This window comes from Pteropus alecto, unplaced genomic scaffold (genome assembly GCF_000325575.1).
Source record: "Pteropus alecto unplaced genomic scaffold, ASM32557v1 scaffold3, whole genome shotgun sequence".
Classification (NCBI taxonomy): Eukaryota; Metazoa; Chordata; class Mammalia; order Chiroptera; family Pteropodidae; genus Pteropus; species Pteropus alecto.
Window position 1 is genome coordinate 50,206,178 of NW_006442484.1, and position 22,283 is coordinate 50,228,460.

The 22,283-nt window shown below is 36.5% G+C and overlaps 1 pseudogene; it reads right to left on the reverse strand.

Annotated features, from left to right (window-relative positions):
• Positions 1-1,336: 1,336 nt before the first annotated feature.
• LOC102894185 lies at positions 1,337-21,722 on the reverse strand (annotated as a pseudogene).
• Between the last annotated feature and the right edge of the window lie 561 nt (positions 21,723-22,283).

The following is a 22,283-nucleotide window of genomic DNA, read 5'->3' on the forward strand; positions in this document are numbered from 1 at the left end:
CAATTTGAGAACTGAATTCCATGCAATATAAGATCGATTGGCTACTATATCACAAGTGAGAAATGGAACTTGGATACCCTGAGATTATTTGAAACTCTGTACTCTCTCAATTCTCTCAAAGAAAAGTAATTTTTATATGTGCTTTTTAGAAGTGCTCTTCTATTAAATAGTAATATAAATATATACTTTTAAAATACAGAATATATAGAAAGGAAAATATAAATCTTAGTTCCCTTACCCAAAGACAAATACTGCAACAGGTCTATTAACATTCAGTCTTTTTTCTATTTTCACTAGAGGTGTGTGTGTGTGTGTGTGTGTGTGTGTGTGTGTGTGTGTGTGTTATAGAACAATATTAGTAGTTGTGCCATATAATGGGGCCCTTAGTAAATATTTGTTGAGTAAATTTTAAAAGTAACATTTAATTAGATTCTGAGAGCTATTTTTCAGAGGAATTTTTAATGAACAATTATAATACTAAGATACAAATTTCATAATAAAATTATTGACCTTGAATTCAAATGCCATCATGAGAGTAATCTGGCACCAACAATTCCCCATTATTGAAGAAATATTAATGTGGTCAGTTCAGTCAGGTGTGGTTTGTTCCTTAGGACCTCTCTGGTATGGTAAACATTTGGCATGTTGACGGTAATAATAACAATAACTGCTGACATTTACTGAATGCTTAGTATACGTCAGGAAAAAAGTCCTAATTGCTCTCCATTTATTAACTCATTTAACATTCAAAATAGTAGTAGGATTATCTACATGTTACAGAGAAAGAAACTGAAGTAGTTTTCCTGTGATCACACAGTTAATAAGCAGTGGAACTGGGATATAAACCCAGGTAGATTGGGTCATGCTTTGGGGGGATTCTGAAATCTCAAACTAATAGAACTTGCTTCTCTTCTTTTCTAGTAGGTATAGTCCTTCCTTAATTTCAACTCTTTAAAAAAATGCTTTATAGTTTAAGGCAGCGGAAGGAAGGCTGGCATCAAATATTTTGATCGAAAAAGGTGATAACAAACAAAAAAAGCTGGAAGCTTTTAAATAAAGAAATTGCATTTCTAAATGTTCTGTATTAGAATATAATAAGTCTTCAGTTATACTCAATTACTACCCATGTTGTACAACAGATACCTTCTATTTTAATTGCTAATAAAGGGCTATACAACTTAAAAAAATGACTAGAAGATTGCCCTGTTTAAGTGTAATAGTAAAACTCAAAGGCTTTTGACCCAAACTGCCAGGACCAGTATTTTGGTAAGAGCTGGACTGGGACCTTGAACGAACTATGAGTATATGCAGGCGGCATCCCTGAGGAATCAGAGCCTCAGTGGACCGTGAGTGTTACAGCTGCATAACTCACTGAACTGTCTTGCCAGTTTCTACACTGCCTTGACTGGGAATAATTCAAAAAAGAAAAGCTCATATTCATTCCATTCTTCTGGAGCTCTGTGATAGCATTTAATAACACTCAATGGGATGTCTTCCACATATAGCATTATGGTAGCATTATGGTATTTCTTCAAGTAATTGCTGAAAGATACAGGGTCTAATTGTTCTATAATACTCATGGCTATTTTATCTAAATGTTCAATGGATCTATAAATCTCCCCCTGAGATTCATCATAGTAACTGTAATAGAACCTTTGGCCCTAATGCCAGAAATCAGAAGAAACCACAAAGAGATTACTAGGATCCGCTAAATATTTACTGAAGAGTTTTCTGAATTCCTGTTCTTTTGACTCATTCAGAGCTCCACCCAATATAAGAATAATGGTAAACTCATCCTTATGGCTTTCCATGGCTTTAGCTGTATAAGGCAAATGCATTTCAATACTGTGCTGATCTTCATCTGTCTGCAGAGACATGCGTTCAAACATCCCTGTCTTCCATAGTTCTCTGTAAATCTCTTGGTCAAAACCAAGGTCATACAGAGGTGTCCTATATATATATCCACTCTGGAAAGCGCACATGGAGAGAGGTGCACATGATGAGAAGGCCCAAGTGAAGGCCTGGAAAATTCTCTGGCTACTGGATCAACTTGTTCGTAAGCATGAGCAGCACAAGACCCACAGTACATAAGTACATCCTGTGTGGGTTGCTATAATGGCTCTAGCAGGTCTTTTTGTAGACCGCACTTGTGAAAGCCAAACTTCTAGCTGTGATTCAGCGGTGGTCCTGAGGCTGTATACAGCTCCTGGCGTGACTGGCTGCTCAGCAGATGACTCAGCTGGATATCTCAGTGCCCGTGCTGCTCTAAAGGGGCCGGGGAATCTCTTCCAGTATTATTACACTATGATTTCCCTTCTTGAATTTTTCATTTTAATTTATTATTAGTCAACTTGAGTATACTTTCAAGCAACCTTTTTCAATAAGTATATGATTGGTATAGATTTACAAGTCTATGTGCTACATTTAATACATTTTGACTGCAAGTGACAGAAAATATGACTCAGATTGGCTTAAACCAGTGGTTCTCACACATTAACCTGCATCAGAATCATCTGAGGGGCTTCTTAAGGCATAGATTGCTGAGCCTCACCCCTGGTTTCTGATTCTACAGGGCTGACAAAGGGCTCTAAAATTTGCATTTCTACTAAATTTCCAGGTGAGCCTGCTGGTCTGGGACCATACTTTGAGAAAATGACCTTAGAATTCAAGATTCAGGCCTAAAGTAGGCTTAATCTGATTTCTCCCACTCTATTTCCCAGCCTCTTTCTTAGCTGTTATCTCCTCAGTGTGTCTGCCCAACTCTCAAACGGGTAAGATGACTGCGGCCATTTTAAGCCTTGAATCTATGCACAAAAATATCCAAGAAAAGAGAACTTAGCACTTTCAGTAATTTTTCTAACTCAAGGAAATTTCTTTACTAAAGCCTTCAGAAAATTTCTTTGGGTCATGGCCTAAATTAGATTATCTCTTCTTTCTTGAACAAATTCTAACGGCCAGAGGAACACTGTTTGCTGATTGGCTTAGGTCTGTGTACCTGAAATAATCACAGAAGAAGCATGGCATGCCTCTAAGATGAATCAAGGACTAACCTGGAAGTGCAGGAATTGTAGTCTTTAGTTGGAGGATGAGGACTTTGCTATTATATCTTCTTTTCCACTATTTTGGTTCAAAGCACATAAAAAAAGACATTTAAAAAAAGTCTTATATCAAAAGAAGTCTTCGGAATCTATCTTTGGGAAATTGTGCTGTAAAATTTTACTTTCCCAAGTCAATCTTAAAGCTAATATTTGAAGTTTCCATATTAATAACAACATAACAATATTTACAATGATAGAACAACTATACATATTTCTAAACAGTGCATTTAACACAATACAAAACAAGATTTTTTCATAAATAAAATAGGTACCTGTCTGTATGCAAAGTCTCACTGTAATTATGAAAAGGATATTAATTTATAGAGTACTTGAGATATTCCAGGAACTGTATTTCACATGCATTATCTAATTTTATCTACCTGGCAGCCTAATAATTAGGTAATATTATTACCTATGTTTTTCAGATAAGGATTATATAGTGTCTATACTGCAGTATTATATAACAGTACATGTTGTCTAATCTAATTTAAATGAATATAATAATGCCCTTTTCTTGACAACTATATAATACATACATGCTCATTTGTTTCATAAAATTACCTTTAGGAAGTACATATCAAACATAATAAGTAATGTTAAGGGAGCTATGCTGATGTATATGGTTGTTTTCATATATAATTCATTTAATTAAATTTAAGTGTATGTTTAAGTGTTTATTATATACAAGACACCATGTATAAAAATATATATAGTATACCTACATTTATATATTTATGTACATATATAGTATATAGATCTATATATGAATATACATATATATATATACAGAGAGAGAGAAAGAGAGAGAGAGAGAGAGCTAAAGAGAGGACCACCCTATATATGATACATATATATATATACAGAGAGAGAGAAAGAGAGAGAGAGAGAGAGCTAAAGAGAGGACCACCAAAAAGCGCTTAATATAATGCCTGGCTCATATTAAGTACCCTATAATACTTTAGCTTTTACTGGCATTTTTATTTAATTCAATAAAACATATTTACATATTTATTGAGGCTCTATTAGCTATGAAGCATTGTTAAAGGAAATCAGTATATATTCATATATACAAACATTAAACATCGCATATTAAACACCAGCCCCTTTAACGTAGGCTGTTATTATACTCATTACAGAGGCGATTTCTCAAGCAAATTAGTCATGTAACTTGTTTCTTGATAAGAGCACAAGGAGTTAAGACTGCCAAAATCAACAGTGTATTTCAAAGGCTTCCAGGTTCTCTATAACAAAGGCTGAGTAAGCTATGACTCATAATCGGGAAACTTCTATTTGAGGGCCTTATTATCTCTTTTCATATCAGGGTGTGGGAAAGACTGGTAGCAGTGGGCAGCAGGCAGGGAGGAGTTCCGTTCTGTTCCCAGTGCTACCAAGTGGGTGGGAAGCATATAATGGAAGGTCTCCTGGAGTAGTCCTTTCTTATTCCAGGGAGCCCCTAAGACACATATACGGTGGTCTGAAAACATATTTAGGACAATGAAGCTGTGTTAGAATTTACTATTTATTCCACTGTCGGTGGTTGAGTCACTTATGCCTCATCATCTAGGAGTAAACAGTAAACGAGACTGTCCTGCATCTAGCCACTTTGGATTGCTTGCTGCTTCAGTCTCAGTGTTTTATTTATATATGGGGGGTTGGGAAAGACTGTGTTTTTAAGGCTCAGTTTTGATCCTGCACATCATGTAATTGAAAGAGAATGGTTTTCCAGTTGCCCAGAAGGGTTTAAATGATGGCTGTCATGTACTTGTTGTGTAGCCTAGGGCCATGCCTTAATATTTGTATACCATAGTGCCCTGACTTTTAAAAGAGTGATATTATCTACCTAATAGATATATTGTGAAAAATAAATTATATTGCAAATGAAAAAGAGAGCCATCATAGCTGGCATATAGTAGATTCTCAAAACAAAAGAATTTACAAAAAAAGAGTGAGTTGGTATTACACCGAATATCCATTATACTGAGGATAACTATATAACATAATTTATAATCCAAAGACATTACTGAGAGTGAATGCACCATGATTAATAATTAGCCCAGGACAGCAAGCTAAACAAGGACTGTCCTGAGCAGCTCTGAAGATGTACTCGCTCTAATTATAATCATGTCGCTTTGTTGATGGGGCTAAAGGGAGGAGTCAGAACTCCTTATCTCTTGGTATCAGAATTTTATAATCATTTAAATTTTTTATTACTGTTGGCACAGAAGGCTCAGGGTTTCCCTCATATACTTCATGGTTATTTATCACTGGATCATGCATACAACAGAGTTTGTGTTAAGTGGTAAAGTAGAAAAAGGAAAGTATATGACCCAGTTTCCTTTTTTCCCTTTCTACTGACTTTTCCCCCTAATATGAAGAAAATTTAGTTCTATCTTTTACTCAAGCAGTTGATACAATGCTTAGAACCCATAAGAATAGCACCCACTCCCCCACCCCTTCCCCCCCCCACATCACAGAAGTTTCCTTGGGGTCATTGAGTTAAAAGCAGAAAGGAGACCTTTCATAAATTATGCTTTGCAACTCTATAATTTAAACTTGTCATGATCTGGAAAGCATTTTCTTATTTCTGTTGTTTAATAAAAAATATACTTTGACGATATACTTGATGGCATTCAAGATACTGGCTAAATTTGGAGGCAGTGGAATGTGTTTACACATTCTGCATTAAGTTCCTATTTGAAATGGAACAAAGAGTCCTGATATTCACCTGAGGAAAGAGGCCTTTAAAAACTGATTAAAAGGAGAAGTGTGACAATATTAAATACTTTTACGTTTTATAAAATTCCAATTTTTAAACATGGAAGATGTATAAAACACATGCATAAAAAAATCTGACATTGCCAATTTTTTAATTTGAAGACTGATTCTGAATTGTCTTAATTTTCTGTAAAATCTTGACTTTCTAAGGGCACTTTGAGCCCTAATCCAAGAAATTGTCCAGTCTCTACCATCTACATATTGGGGAAGAGGTCAAGAAGGAGTTAAGTCCAGACTTCAGTGTCAAAAGGTTGATACTTGGCAAATTTCCTGCTCACAAAATTGCACCTTGACATATCTTTCATTTTGCATTCATTCATTCATTCATTCATAAGAATTCATTATGTTCCTACCAAGAGCCATGTTCAAAGCCAGATGATTGGAATTTAAGCATGATCACTGCCATCTTAGGCTTAAAGTCCAGTGAGGCATGTAGTGTTGCTATAAGTAATTACTATACAATAATACTAGTATAAATGATAGAAGAAGCTCAAGGCACTATGGGAACCTATAGTGGCCTAGGGGTCAGGGTATGTGATTTGTTAAGCTGAGTGGGGTGAGTAAGAATGACCATTTTATAATGGTAATGATGTCCAAGACAGGAAAGGCAATCTGTGAGGGATGGTAAGAGAAAGCTTGGTATGAGGGTCTGAAAATAGACTAGCATGGCTAAAACAAAGATACTCAGTGAATATAAAGCTGGAGAGGAGAGCAGTGACAACATAATGGAGGCTTTGTAAGTCATATTAGTCCAGGCTTTATCCAGTGGGTAGCTGGGAAGTCATAGAGAGACTTTATGCAACATGGTCATGCATCTTATAGAGTTAATTCTGGCTGCAAAAGACCAATTAGAGAATGAAACGATAGTCAAGATCAAAATAAATAGCAATTTCTACAAAAATATTGTCGGTGGACATAGAGAAATTTAGAAAGGTATATTAACACGACTTGGTGATTAACTGGATATTGAAAATGAAGTAAAATATGCCTAGGATTTTGGCTTAGGAACCTGAGTGGATGGTGATGCCCTTAAATGATATAGAGAACATTCAAGGAGAAAAAGTAGGTTTGCAGAGTTGTGATACTGAGTTCCATTTTGAACAAGCTGAGTTTGAAATAGCCTTGATATATTCTAGTAGAGGTGTCAACTAGAAAATTGATTGCATGGATCAGGAGTTCAGGAGAACCATATTTAGAGATTTTAGATTGACTAGTATAAAAATGGCCTTTGCAGCCCTGAGAGTAGATGAGACACTCTGAAACAAGTTGCTAGAATGACAGGAGTGAAGGGTAGAGAATAGATTCCTAACAAACATTAACACATAAAAGAGGAGGAGGGCTGCTCCTACATTTCTCTGGCAAAAAGAAAAAAAAAAAAGGTTTCAAAGGGCTTTAGGAAACAGGCAGCATGTGACCACAGTCTAACTTGTGAAGATAAGATATAGAGTCTGATATTATGTTCTGGGTTAGAGTGTCAGTCAATATCTAAATATAGTTTAAAAGCCAGATTCCAACTCAAGAAAAACATTGCTTGAGCTTCTCTGGATGTGAAGAGGACTCACAGCCTGACTATCTCGCTAATGTTATTACAGTTTCTTTGCTTTTCCTTCCCTTCTTTGGTAATGCTCTATCTAGGACATGCTTCTCTGGTAACATGCCAGACACGAGCAGCTTGAAGACTGCCCTCATTTTATTCTTAGATAGTATTCTCACTCATATTATAGAAAAAGGAAGTTTTATGATTGGAGTAGTGGGAAAATAAAGTATTTGCTTACCCTAGCCATAAACTATAATTAGAAAGGCGAGAGATACCCAAAGTAGTAATCCAACACTCATTTCTCTCAAGAATTTCATAAAACTTAATTAAGGAATGCAACAGTCCTAATAAAAAATATAAAATGTATACTGACAATGAAATAGATGCTCTTATTTTTCTCTCTGCATTTCTAGTCTTCATCACATCAACTTATACATGCTGTCTCCATTCTAAGATATAAATCTTAGAATCATAGTATATCAAATCTGAAAGGATCTCAAAGAGAGCCTCTAACCCAAGACTTCTCCCCGCTGGCTGCTTGCCCATTTTATAGATGAAGAAAGTGAGGTGCAGGAATGATAGCATTTAGAACTTACATTTGCATATTGCTATATATTTAAGTAATAATGTTTACATTCAAGGGAATATTAATCGATTACATTGGTTAAGATCCTGGGCTTTTGGAATTGACTGTCTGAGTTTGAATCCAGCTCTACAGAAGCTTTGGACAAATTATTTAGCCATTTAGAGATTTCTTAGTTCCTTAGTTTCTGCATCTACGGTATTGATTAATTATAATATCTACTCGTCGGTGTTTGTAGACAATTGTCCATAGCTCTCTTGTGTTTCTATCTTTTGAGCAGAGACACTGACTACCTTTGGTCTGGACTATCTTTTCAAAGATGTTTGTTTGTATAGACAACAGTCTTGAAAGATAGAGATAGCATCTGCTTCCAGAGCAAAGGGCAGGTTTGCTTACTGTCCAGCAAAATAAAGATAATGTCTCCCTCTGGAGCAAAAGTGAGGTATGCTTACTGTCCCTTATAAAAGATTTGGGTTCCCTAACCTCAGGATTCTTCTCCTTGACACAGACCACTGAGTGTGTAGGCATCAATTAGTCCTCAAAAAACTGGTGCAAATGCTAATACTCTGGATGTGAATATTGATGTGTGTAATAAAGACCTTTGTCTCTGACCCAGAAATTTCATGTCTTCTGCCTATGTCTATGAAATCGTGACAGGCTAATATATTAGCTTCCAAGTAGGGTAGAATCTCAGATCCTTCACGGTTCTTAACAAGAGATTTCTGTAAGAACTGAGTAAACCAAATAAATGTAAAGAGCTTAGAAGAATGTCTGGCGCACAAAAACTAAAGACTGAGTAAAGATGGGTTCATATTATTAGATAGTTATGCTTGCCAAATGCATATAGTTTATTAGTGGCAAAGCCAGGACTAGAATCCAGATCTGTAAAAACTCAGTCTGATGTTCTTTTTACCTTTCCATTCTACCAACCCCTTCCACCCCAACTTTATATTTTCTGCATATTAACTTTAGATAAATGTTGAATACAATGCATTTTAAGAGGAAGAATTAAGAATTTTATACCAATTTACTTGGTGAACATGTTAAAATTATTATGAGAAAGATAATATATCCCAGACCAATATATAAAGCATTGTGTTATTTTAAGAGAAGAATGGAGAAAACTATGGCAGCCTCTGATATACAGAAAAAAATTAATTTGTTCAGAAATACATTGTAAACAAAATGTATAAAGTTTGAATATTTCCTAATAACAATTGACATTTTAGTATGACTACTTTTATTACTGCCCCCCTCCCAATCCACTACTACTTTCTGTTAAAGGCTTAAAGTAAATTCTAAAATGTATGTCATAGATGTAGTCTTTGAAAATAATAGCTCCCTAATACTAATTGTTGGATTTTGAAATATTTCCCTAAGGTATTTTCTATAAGTCATGGTTTAAGATTTGGTACCCGTATTATAATAGGAAAGAAAACGACTAGTATTAATTACTAGTATTATTATTAATCGAATACTTGCTTCATAGTTGACCCGTACTTAGTATTTTGCATGTATTCTTTCATTGAATCCTTGCAACAATCCTATCAGGTAGAAATTATTAGTAATTTTGTTTACTGATGAGAAAATGATACATAGAGAAATTAAGTAGCTTACGCAAGTTATCTACCTAACAAGATCTAATAGACCATAGTGAACTAAAGTCTGATGTCTAGTGACCCTGCTCCATTAAGTTCCAGTTGTATTGCCAAAAATCTTTGGGTGGATTTACTAAGTAAATCAATATGGTGAGACGAAACACTAAAATTATGAAACTAGAGTTTTCACCAAACAATAAGACAATTTAATAACACTCATTATAGACCAATAATTACAAATCACAATCAGTTCCACCCGTTCAATAAGCTGCTCATGGATAGCCTGATTCTAACTGTATGTTCTTGGATGAAATGTGAAATTTTTGAAGAAATATAATTATCTTTCAATCTTAAAAGAGATACTATTTTATAAATCAATCAGTTTTCTTCCAGAGACCCTTGAAGATTATATTTTTACTGTAAATACAAATATTACATGAAGATAACAAGATTTACAAATTTCTTTATTTCCCTCACTCCAAAACTCCCCTGCTTCACCATTCACACACTTGAACATCATGTTTCCACTTGTGAGCAGGTTAAGATCAATGTGTCATGTGACAAATGTTTATGTTACAATGTTTCTAAAAAACTCAAAGTTTTCTGCAGTATTGTCAACTCATTTTTAGTTACTTCTCTTTCTGATGCTCTTAATTCATCAGCTTTTAAAAAACACTGGGGACTTTTTTTTCTCTATGTGTCTTTTATTCTACTTCCAGAGCTCTGTTTTCTATCTTTATGTCTGTCAAACTTAGTAGCTCCATGTTTAAAAAATAACATTTCACCTATTCTTTTTCTTTTCTGCAATGTACCTTATACTTTTGAAAATCAGCATGACCTTTTTCATTCTTTATCAACACTTGCAGCTTCCCTGAAGCAAAAGGAAGTAACTAAAACAGGTAACATGCTGAATGATCAGGAGGTGGAGACTCAGTCTAGCCTGACACCCAGCTGGAGTACTTGGCCACCTACTTTATGTAATTTTAGGTAATTTTTATGTAATTTCGAGGATTTCAAAACCCCATGTCTCCAGATCCTTTGAACATTGATTTGCCATGGTCCTTCTTCATCATCAGTTTAGAGAGGCAGGGCCTTGTCTTTAGTTGGCTGCTGGTAAACATCATAGTCATGGATGATTATTGCTAGAAGAACTACTTATCAACTCGGGCTCTGAGGATGGAGTATTTCGTTATGTAACAAGAAAACAGAAGTAAAGAAATAGCATGCCAAGGATGAGAGCTCTATAGTAACAGAACACAGGAGGGCATCGTGCTAGACAGATCTAAAGTTCTGCAGGGTATGGGAACTTGGAAGGTATCATTTGTCTCCCTGTATGTCCATCAATAGGGCTAGCACTGAGGGGATGATAAAAATGATAAGATGTAGACTCTGCCTTTAAAGCACCTCCCATCTAGATGAGGAGATTAAGCCCACACGACCTAAGTAGAACACTATATATAATTATATTATATTGTATAGACAAGACTGTTAAGAGTTCAAAAAAGAGATACATTAAACAGTTCAAGATTTCTAACAGCATTCTCTAAAGATAACAATGAAGAATTAAAGAGGAGAGCAAGAATGAAGAGCAAGAAGAGTAGCCAAAGAAGGAAATAACAATGTGTGAGCAGTGCACTCCACTGATAGAGGGACTGTGTGAAAGTTGTTCCCAAAAGATTAGGCAAAAATATTTTTCGGCACCATGTGGTTCTGAGCTGAAGACATCTTAGAAGAGATACTTGGAGTTTATGTGTGGCCATGACTCATACAAAACTCTGTAATTCGATTTCGGTATTTGTAAAAACAGATAAAATTTGCTTGTTATCCTCCTAATTCATGATGTGTTTGGTTCCACTGGGTTATAGTAGGTATTATCTAAAAGTATATATTAAGTGCCAATTTTGGCAAGGCATTAAGGACTGAATTAACAGAACCCCATAAACCCTATTCTTACCCTGTAGATCATTGTAACACAGTATTGTAACCCACGGAAACAATGATAATGGGACTATCATCAGTACGTTCTTCGTAAGATGACTGAAAAGGAGTGGCCTATGCTGAAACACCTGTGTTTTCAGTGACGTTTTCTTTGTTCCTTACCTTTCTTTGCTCTAAGTTCTTATTTGTTCTCAAATTTCTGGAGGGAATCTTGGCAGACAGTTTAGCAAGCTATATCTAAGAGGTGGCAAAAGAATGGCATTTAGGGATGTGGGAAATTTTGAGTTTGGCTCTTTGGAATCCTGAAGAGATATTTCTTTAAGGAGTAAAGGCCAACTCTGTTCTTGGAAACATTTCACTAATAATTGCCAATGGCATTTATGTTTCAATAGGACCAGAGTTTCCAATATGAAATAATCCAATTGGTTGGAAGGAATATTTTAAAAGAATAGAAACTAGGGGATTCAGGAAATTTTGACCCACTCACCATACTTCAATTATGTTTCAGAGAAGTCACTGCCAACATTGCCATGTAGAAATTTTTACTTAGTTAATTTTTAAAAAAATTAGTCTTAAATCATTGAATGAAGATTGCAAGAGCCAGAGTCTGCTCCTCTCAATTTTGGTGTCTTATTTTGCTATTTAATGTAGAATTTTGGATAAGCTCTGGATGCAGTACAATGAAGAATCATCTGGTGTAGTGAAGTCTACAAGAAGAACAGGTTTGACTTGGAAATTACTTACTGGCCTATAGGGAGTCATCTACAATTTTAACTTTGAAGGTAAATGAGGCATGATGTTATTGCTTGTTCTCTTTGTTATTTGGGTTTTTATTAGTGAAAACTGATGTTGAATAAGAATTTTTTTATTATTAAAGCTTTGGTATTACTAACATAATTGACTTGGACTTGGAATTTTATGAAAACAAATACCCTTTCACCAGTTCTTGCTTTGAATATGTATATTCATTTAATGCTTACTTGAGAATTTAGGATTTTGCTCACTATCGTTATTTAGGCTACTTGGAAGAAAATATTGTATGAATCCATGAACGGTATTAACATAGCTAATATCTTGGCTGTTTTGTGAATACTTATATTTTTATGAAGATGCAAGCCTGTTTGAAATTTATTTTTTCCATTTCATTTTCTTAAATGGAGATTTCTATATTAAAAAGTATAAGACTACAAAGATCAGAGAAACATATCAAGGGGGAAGGATATCCAAATGTGGGAAGAGAATCAGCAGATATTTTCTCTAAGCATTAAAAAGATATGCTAGACAGTTCCTGGAACATGGCTAGAGCTTTGAGATATTGTTTTTGGTTGATGAAATAGTTGCTCTTCACAGTCAGAAGTGAACATAGGATGTGAAAAGTAAATAAAGTCTGAAAGAGCAGCTTATACTGTAGCATTTAATATTCTTTCTCTGACAGCACTGACCTCCCTGCTCTTCCCCAGCTGTGGCCTGTTTTCTCAAGGCGTATGGTATGATGAAACATCAGGAGGAGGGAATAATGGGGAATCTGAGCATGGAAAAGAGAAAAGAAAGATGAGATCGAAATGCAGGTAGGGCTCAGACTTGGAAGCAAAAGTATACTTTGTCAATTAACTACTTGGAGAAAGTAGTGTAATCTGTGGGACTAGGATAAAAAAAAAAACATAAGAAAAGTAGAACTGGAATCTAGGGATTTGGATCCAAATTGTATACACCATTGGCTTCTCCATTATCAGCTCTGTGTTCCCAGCTCATGGCTGGGAAGAGGGTCCTGAGAGCCTCCAATCATTACTTACTCACTTTGGAGCAGCTGGAACTTTGAGGATGTAAAGCAGTGACTGTCTAAATTCTTTGCTCACTTTGTTTTTTCCATTCCTTGGTACGGTGGAGGGACCATTTCTGTGGTAAGTTTAGCTGTTCTAGGATAACTAGGAATTACTAATTATTGTTATAAACTATCATAAAGGCCCAATAAAGAATTCCTTTTGGCAGAGCTTTTGGAAAAACATATTTTAATGCCAGCCTCATAACTAATGGGATATGTGAAATCTTGGATAAGAGCCTATGTGCATCTCAATTGCCTCCTTTAATAAATAAATCAATCTCTACCGGTGTCCTGCTGTTAGATTAAATGAGACCAAATATAGACAACACTTTGAGAGGAATAAGACATATGATTTATGTCTGAGTTGTAAAATTTATGTTATGCTTAGCATGGAAAGAGCCTCAGCCAATGTACCTATGTATGAATTCTGAAGTATATCCCCTGTGAAAAGTAAATCTTAAGGCTTGGTGCCTGTATTTATTTGTGGGAGATACAGGGGAAGGAAGAAGAGTGCAGGAAATGAGAAAGGGACCAAGTGAGTCAAAATGACACTGAAAAACACCAAAGATTCTTCTCATGTGAGTCTCTTAAACATTGTGTCAGATTATACTTCTGTTTTCTACATTAAAATAAAATGGATCTTTAAGGGGATCTTTCTTCCTCATGACATAGTTATTTATATCGATGTCTCTTCTCCCTTATTTACTTATAAACTTCTCGAGGACAGAAACCTTGTCTCATATTTTCTACCTATATGAGTAGACACAGTTTAGAGCTTTGCATACATAGTCAACAAATACCTGGTGAGTGAATGCTATCTGTAGATTTTCCAGCTGTTATATGGAAATAAAGTGCTGTTCACATGTTATTAATGATATCTGTGGCAGCAGATAATAAAAGAGACTAGGTAGCTGTTTCAGAGGGGCATGGCTTCTACTCCCAAAGAATTACTTGGAATGGTAAAAAATTTTAATAACCACCAAAAAAATCATCATTTATATTTGGCCATCGAGCAAGTTTCTGTGAATTAAAAAAAAAAGTTTTTCACAAGGTATATGTTTCTCAACAATGGACCCTAGGTTTCATCAACTGCAGGGCACAGAATGCCAGTTTCTAAAAATGCTTTTGAAAGACAGCCTGTGATGTAATTAAATATGTAAAATTGTATCTCCTAGCTCAAAGAGAACTATGGAAAGAAAAACAGTTGCTTTGTTTGTCTAGAATATCGGTGTCATTATTTTTATGGGATGCTTTTGAGAAACATTAATTTGTGAAAGAAAAGCATCCCAGAAGGCAAATTTGACAGTATAAATTCTCATGCCTGAAGCATTCTGAGGATCATAATTAATTGAAAGATAATGAAAGGCTAAATCAGCTTTGCTTAACTTCATAGAGCCATCAAAGTGACTCTAAATTAAAATTTCAAAATCTGGAAGAAGAAAGTATACAATGCTTTAGACAGAAAAACACAGGCCGATTGAGAGATTATGAAATGCTGGGCATCCCAATAGCATTCTAGTATGATTTCAACTGGCTCTTGATTGTCAGAATAAGCAAAATCCCTTCCTACACTGAAAAATACACACTCGTATATGGCATTCCATTTCTGAGGCAGACTTAAATAGTATGTTAGTTTATTATTGTCTGAAAAGCGAGGCCAATGAAAAGCTGCCAATTTGGCTTTTTAAAAAGAAATTACAACCTAATCTTGTCTCAAAGTTAATGATTTTTGGTAGGTTTAATAACTAAACCAATTTGTGGGCAAACCTTAAGAAATGGCATCTGTCTTTTATACTGTGGAGGAGTTTCAAGAATAAAAATGCAGCTGAAATTAAAAATCAAGGAAAAATTGTGAAATTCAGGAGCTAGATTCCATTATATTACCAGGATAATTTAATTTTGAGGGTTTTTCTTGGGGGGTTGGTAGGGAGTATTTTGGACCTTTATCTTGTTATTATTGGCCCTTGCCTCTCACCCCATTGATGCCAGTAAAAAAAAAAAAAAAAAAGATGTAGCACTTGCTTTGGAGACATTTAACTTTGGGGAGAAATTGAAGCTGAAGTATCTCATAGTGGGGAGAAAGTTAGCAGTAGTAAAAAATATTGTCAGTAGAAAACAATGGGGGGAAACCAGCTTGAGTCTCAGGGCGGAGGCCTTGCTAAAGCCATGGCAGAAGGTGAAGAGGTCTACAAGTCTATTACCTGATACGTTAGGGGGTGAGCACTGCGGAGTAGGGAGTGTTTTGGTCTCACTCTTAATGCTTCTGTGCGAGAGGATTTCATAACTGAGTATATTTTCCTGAAGGAAATTACCACTGATACACATCTAGTACTTTGCAAGAAGAAGGTGATAAAAAATTACACGTTCAGTGAATGAGTAAATGAATGACTAGAGATACTTTCCCCCCATGGATTTCAATTCTCTTCTATTAGGACAATTATATATAGTCAATCCAGGTGTAAAATGTAGTTTACATATATTTATTGACTTTCTGCCTGCTCTTTCACATAGTCTAGGAATTTATCCAGTGTGAATAACATTGCAAAAAGAAACCATTTTGTTTTAAATAACTAATTAAAAAACAGGAATTTATAATTACTAATAATTATAATAACTATCATTTGAGTACCAAGTCTCATATACTCTGCTATACCTTGTACATGTACCTAGATGTCTGCCGTGGGTTTTTCTGCCCTTCGAAATTCCAATTTCAAAGACCTGTAGAGGTTCCAAAGGGAAACCATAGATCCCGTGTGTATGATTCCTATACCTACAATGCGTACCTCCTCTCCTCCATGTCGACCTGGATGAAAAACTCAGTCCCTTCACTTGTTTCAACAAGGAATGTACTCCTCCCACCCCATTCCCCCACATTTTATCAGGTTTCTTCATTTTTTTACTTCATGTGGTCTTTGCTCTCTCCCTATGAAATTGCTTGTGAGTTCTGAGTTCTTATTTTATGTAGACTATAACTATCTCCTACACTCAGCATTATATACACAAAACCCCTTAAGCAGCTTATCAGAATAAAAGAGGCTTCAGATCTGCCCTTCCTAGAAGGTTAGGTTTATAAATATACATTACTGTCACAGGTAATGTTCCCCTAGGATCTGCATGCAGAGGGTTTATTTGAAGTGCTCTTGAAAGCAGTATCTATGAAGATACAAGGAAGCAAGATTAAACAGAGGGAAAAGTTGAAATGAGATATAGTTGAAACAGTAGCCTCAGTCAATACCACAGAGATTTCTCAAGAGTGAGATAATCCTATGAAGATGTCCCACATTAAGGAGCATATCCTACAACAATCAATTATTGGCTATGGCTGTCCCATAGGAATTGGAGGCAACTTCCTTCAGCTGAGGGCAATTCGCAGAGTTGGACACAACAACTGTGAGTCATCAGCAGCCAACATTCCCGGTATCTGAAACCGTGAAGCCTTGACTATAAAGGGGAATCTGGGAGTTGTCAAATGCAGTCACTACAATCAACCCCATACCATTCAGTTCCACTTGCTTCATATAGTATCTTCCCTCCACAAGGGAGGAACTCCTCCAGGACTGTAATTGGTCTCTTCCTGAGAAAGCTTTAAGAGGAAGTATAGTGGGACAAGTTACAATGTCAGACCCTTTCTCCCTTTTTCCTTCCCCTTTCCCACCCATCCTCACCCCTACAGTTATTCTCAGGCTGCACCTGATATTTATAGTCTCTCCCATCTATTAACCCCATCTACTAGATTTCACTCTCTCTCGACTGATCTCTATTAGGTCTCTATCCCTGAAGAAGACATCTGAGCCCCTAGCTGCTGTGCTCTTCTCAGAATGTGGCTTCTGCATGTGTCCATTTACCATCAGAATTGGTCAGAGGAATACCACGAGCACTCTCCCTCCTCTCTATTACAAGCAGATCACCTGGGTGCCAAGTGTATTTTTCCCTGCTCTTATTATGCAACAGCAGCCTACCTTCTCTTCATGATCAGAGTCAATTAGCCCTGCCAAAATTATAAATCCTTTTTTGGCCTACTGGATCCCTGGCACAAAGAACCTAAAATAACCATATGGCATTCACAGCTAAAGTTTAATGGGACTCCTGTGGAGACATCCTCCCTCTGGGAATCATTACCATTAGAACTACAGAACCTAAAGTTGTGGGGATGAGAAAGACAAATTTCCCAAAGGTGTTACTGGAAGTAATGATAAGCATAGTCACTTCTTGCAATCCTTAGTTCCATGTATTCTCCCTTAGGAAACACAGCATCATATAATGGTTGGTGATTTAGGGTGTGCTTTTCATCCTAGAAAATGAAAATGCATACTACATTCTTGCAGAATAGAATTTCCAAGTTGCCCCTTTAGCTGTACCTTCAAAAAAGCCATTCCATCACTCTGTCAGGCTGGCAGAAGCAGGGTGATAGAATATGTGATAGAAACAGTAAATCTCATGGTCAGGTGCCTAGTGTCACACCTCATTTTCTGTAAAGTGCATTGCAAAGTGCATTTATGTAGTGCCGTGTGTTGGTAAATCAAACATTTCGTTTGCCCTTGGATAATAGAGCTGCCTATGAACCTAATGGGTAGGAAAGAAAATTACATAGAAAACTCCACTCAAAATAAATTCCTGCCTCCCAAGATGGATTAAACACAATGTAATCAACTTTGTCTAGTTGGTCTCCTCAAGAGATGGTGTCATAGTAGAGGGTTAGCATTAGTGTTGCTGCTGGCATGTTAGATGACTGACAGTAACAGTACTAGGACCATTTTGGTAAAAAGTAGGCCATGTTGTTAGGCCCATGCACAACCTCCATTCTTGTCTCCATAGCTTCTCCTGAGTAAACCCTTTGTGCAACACTGAGGTGACTTCTGACAAAGACTGGCTATTGTCAACCAGCTAATTTATTCCGCATGCTTAGTTAGTGCCCTTTCAATAGTAGATTCTTTCTGGTGGGCATTATGATGTAAATCAAAGATATTCACACTTCATGCCCATGCTTGTATGTCAGTTCACATACCTCTTCCTCAGAACTCTTTGTCTCATTCTTCTAACTTATCTTCTTCCAAGCCCCTGACCAACAAGCCAAACCATTTGTCCCTGCTAATGAGTCCATATATAATCTTACATCAACCTACTTCTCTTCCAACACAAAATAGATGATTGTGCACTCACTCAAATTGTGCACTCTGCGAGTTGGGAAGATTGTGCCGTCTTTCAAGGCCATCCATGAGTGAAGCTATTGTGTGAGAGTCCAAATCATATATCAGTTATCTACTGTTGTGTAACAAACCACAGTTAATTATTTCTTAAAGAGAGATGACAAACATGGCTAAGAATGGAGATGAATGAAGTGGAATGAAGGTGAAAGTCATGAAATGAGATTGCTTACAATAGTGATTGTGACATTACCATCAATAAACAATGGCAGCACTTAAAAAGACTGTGAGCTAGAAAATAAGGTTTTAAATAAATATAGGAGATAAACTAGAAAAAACCTTATGCTTTCTACAACTCAAAACCAGAATTCCTTACCTATGTTTTCAGACCTCTCCCCACTCTGGATTCCATTTGCAAGTTAAATATTCTCCTCCAGCTACAATTTTGAAAAACTCTGTCAGAAACTATTGTGAAAAAATGATCTATGGCTGCCTTCATGTTATTACTTTAACCTGGAATTTTCCTCCCACCCCATCACACTCCAACCCTCCATGAAATACTTAATTACTTTTTATTATCCAACTCAAATTCTTTTTGGAAGTGAGGACTTAAATAAACAAACAAATTGAGTCTCCATGAAGAATCATCTGTCAGGACTAGATCTTCCCTCCCCTAAACACGCTGTAATCCTTAATGGTAGGGCCTACATCTTACTGATCTTTAAAGTGCTGCACAAAGCACATACAGGTGCCTAACATTTCATGAGTGAGTGCTTTAGCACCTTATAGTTAGGCCATGTAACCTTGTATTATATTTTGGAATAATTTTATCTTTTCTGTAAGTTAAAATCTTCTCCAAGTCATTATTTTGCTTTTCATAGCATCTGTGAAGTGTTATAAGTTATTAAGTGTTATTAAAGAAATTTATTAATTTCCTTAATACATTAACTTAAATATTTTGATACTAACTTGGTGTTAGTATCAAAATATTTAAGTTAATGTATTAAGGAAATTACTGCTAATACAGGACTCATGAGAACAGAAACTGGTCTGTGATGTAATTACAAGAACAGCCTTAGTCAATACCATGAGGATCTCTCTGAAGGTGGAGTGGTCCTTTAGAGATGTTTTGAAATGAGGCAAGGGGAACAAAACATTGTATCCTGCATTTTCCAGGCATTGAATGTGTACTATGTCTCCAAGAGAGGGCATAACTTTAGGTGTGGCAGCTTCCTCGAGCCAAGGGCAATGCCTGAAGAAAGACACAGCTGTGAGCCATCAGCAGCCAAAATTCCAGTCAGCTAGAAGAATGACTACCTTAATTCTAAAAGGGGATCTGGATGGCACACAACATCCACATTCCTAAGAGAGAAAAATGCAGCCTCTTGATCACCTTCCATAAAAATCCTCTTCCTGAGGTATGAGTGAAAAGACAAGACTGAATTTACTTTTAGCTTTAAACTCCTCCTCTGAGCCCCCAAACTCCTTTTTCTGTTTAAGGATTTGAATTGTCATCTGAGGTATTTATTTCTGGCTCTGCCTTGTCACGGGGTACTAGGAAAGTTTCTCACACTCACCTACACAGTGCTAGTCACCCATGTCAACACTGCCACTACTCCAGCCTAATCAGACAGGGTCTCCCTGCATTAACAGTCATCTCTGTGATGTGTGGCTTTGGGGGGCTACATAGTTGTCCCTGGCTTGAAGATCACAGCATTAAAGAATATGGTCCTGAGAAAAAATTCTCACCTGTGTCCTCTCAGCATCTTTCTTACACTCTCAGCATCAAGTCTTGCTTCTGAGTTAATGACTCCTATATACCGGCATATCTTGAAGATATTGCAGTTTCCATTCCAGACCACTGCAATAAAGTGAGTATCACAAATAATCGACTCATAATCTTTCTGCTGGTGGGGCGTCTTGTCTTCAACTTGTAAAAAACACAACACCTGTGAATTGCAATAAAACGAAGTACAATAAAAACAAGGTATGCCTATACAGGGAGGGAGCATCAGCTTCTGTTTTTTTCAGCTCCTACATGCACGATCTCTGCCTCCTATAAGAAGGAGATAGAATATCTATTGGGCAATTTTGCTTGCAGGGATGACTTGTCTCCTTGGTTCCTCCTTGCTTTCTGATCTTAATTTCTGGATGGATAAAGAAAGTCTCATAGCAAGTTTCCTTTGCTAGAAATATTCATCTTTTCTATAACTAAATTTTAGATGGGGAGAGAGGAAGATACTTTCCTTTCACTTGGCAACCCAATACATTGAATATACACCATATAAATGAGTAGCTCCTAAGTTAAAAGTGGTTTGTACTTGGATGGTCCCCACTGTTTTAAGATCAGACCTTATACACGAACAGTAAATTAATGGACACAGTCTCTCATCAAGGCTCCCACTTTTTCTGAGTTTCAGACCAGAGATGGATGTTGGAGACCATTCCCTGGGACTTTATTTGCAGGGAGGTTGACTTACTAGGAAGGCTGTTAAACCAGCATCAATTGTAATTTCTCAAATCTTAACTGAGGCCTCCAGTTCAACTCTGCCATTTGGTTGGGTTCCGTAAAGGCGTCTGTCACTTCTCTATTTTCTCTTCTTGAATAAAGCTTTGCTAAAAAGGAGAATTAAGAGCTCTCATGAATTCAAAAGCTTCTTGAATAATGCCTTACTGTATGTTGCTCTTATAATAACTTGCTTTAACTGAATCTGATTTTCCAAACTGTTCAATAGCACCTTGTCATATGGCTCATTGCAAAAGACTCTCTAGTATTAACACATTTCCAGGGAACTTTCCCCCTTCCTTTTGGTGCATGGTGAGGGAGTGGATGTATGAGTCCAAGCGACTCTCCACATTATCAAGTCCTCTTTTCGATGTTGTCAATTATATTCATTATAGAGATGAAGCTCTGGCAGGACTGAGGTCATGTGTACATACTAATTGCTAAGCCCATACACTTTCCTTTAATCTCCTTCACATCTCTGCCTCTGAAACATGTCACTACTGCAACACAGTACACTCTCTTCAAATTCGAAATCCTTTTGTCTGTTCCCTGAAATTGGACCGAGAATGTAGTGTATGGTTAACAGGTTAGCAGCCTCTACTGAGAATTCCAGTGCTTGCCTGATAACTGCTTCAACAGTAGATGTCCTGCATCTGAGGGACTCTGTCTCAATAAGTGGAACTTGGTAAGGGCTTTGGTCAGGCAAAATCACTATGGCCATGCATAGATTTCCCCTTCCAAAAAGAATGTTATATTTTAGAGTTCTTTGTGGTAAACTTCTAAAGAAAATTCTAAAACAAACAAACAAACAAAGAAAAAAACACCTCATCTGTAACTCAAGATGGTTTGGGCTTATGTAATAATATGACACATTGCTTTTTGCTTAAAATATTCAATCTTAAATAATGCGCCCCTCTTCAAAAACTGAGAAGTTGACCTCAGAGTAGAACTCTATCTTGGAGCCCCTATGGGGCTGTTGTGGATCTATTCCTTTAAGATTTTTAGAAAGGTTATTGTTCAATTGAAAATAAAGGTTCTGTGAGGTACATCCTGAAAATCCATAGAAGGCTTTTCGAAAGGGTCTCTAAAAGGGTCTTTTTGAAAGGATGACCTTAAATCTTCAGATGTCTTAAAATAGAGTTTTGCAGTCCCACATTTTGCTTCATATTTACCTTAAATTCGCTTCACATTCCTTCAAATTTACCCTAATATTACCCTAATTATTTACCCTTTATATTTACTTGTTTCCTGACAACACCCTGGATTTGATCTTTTCCCTGAG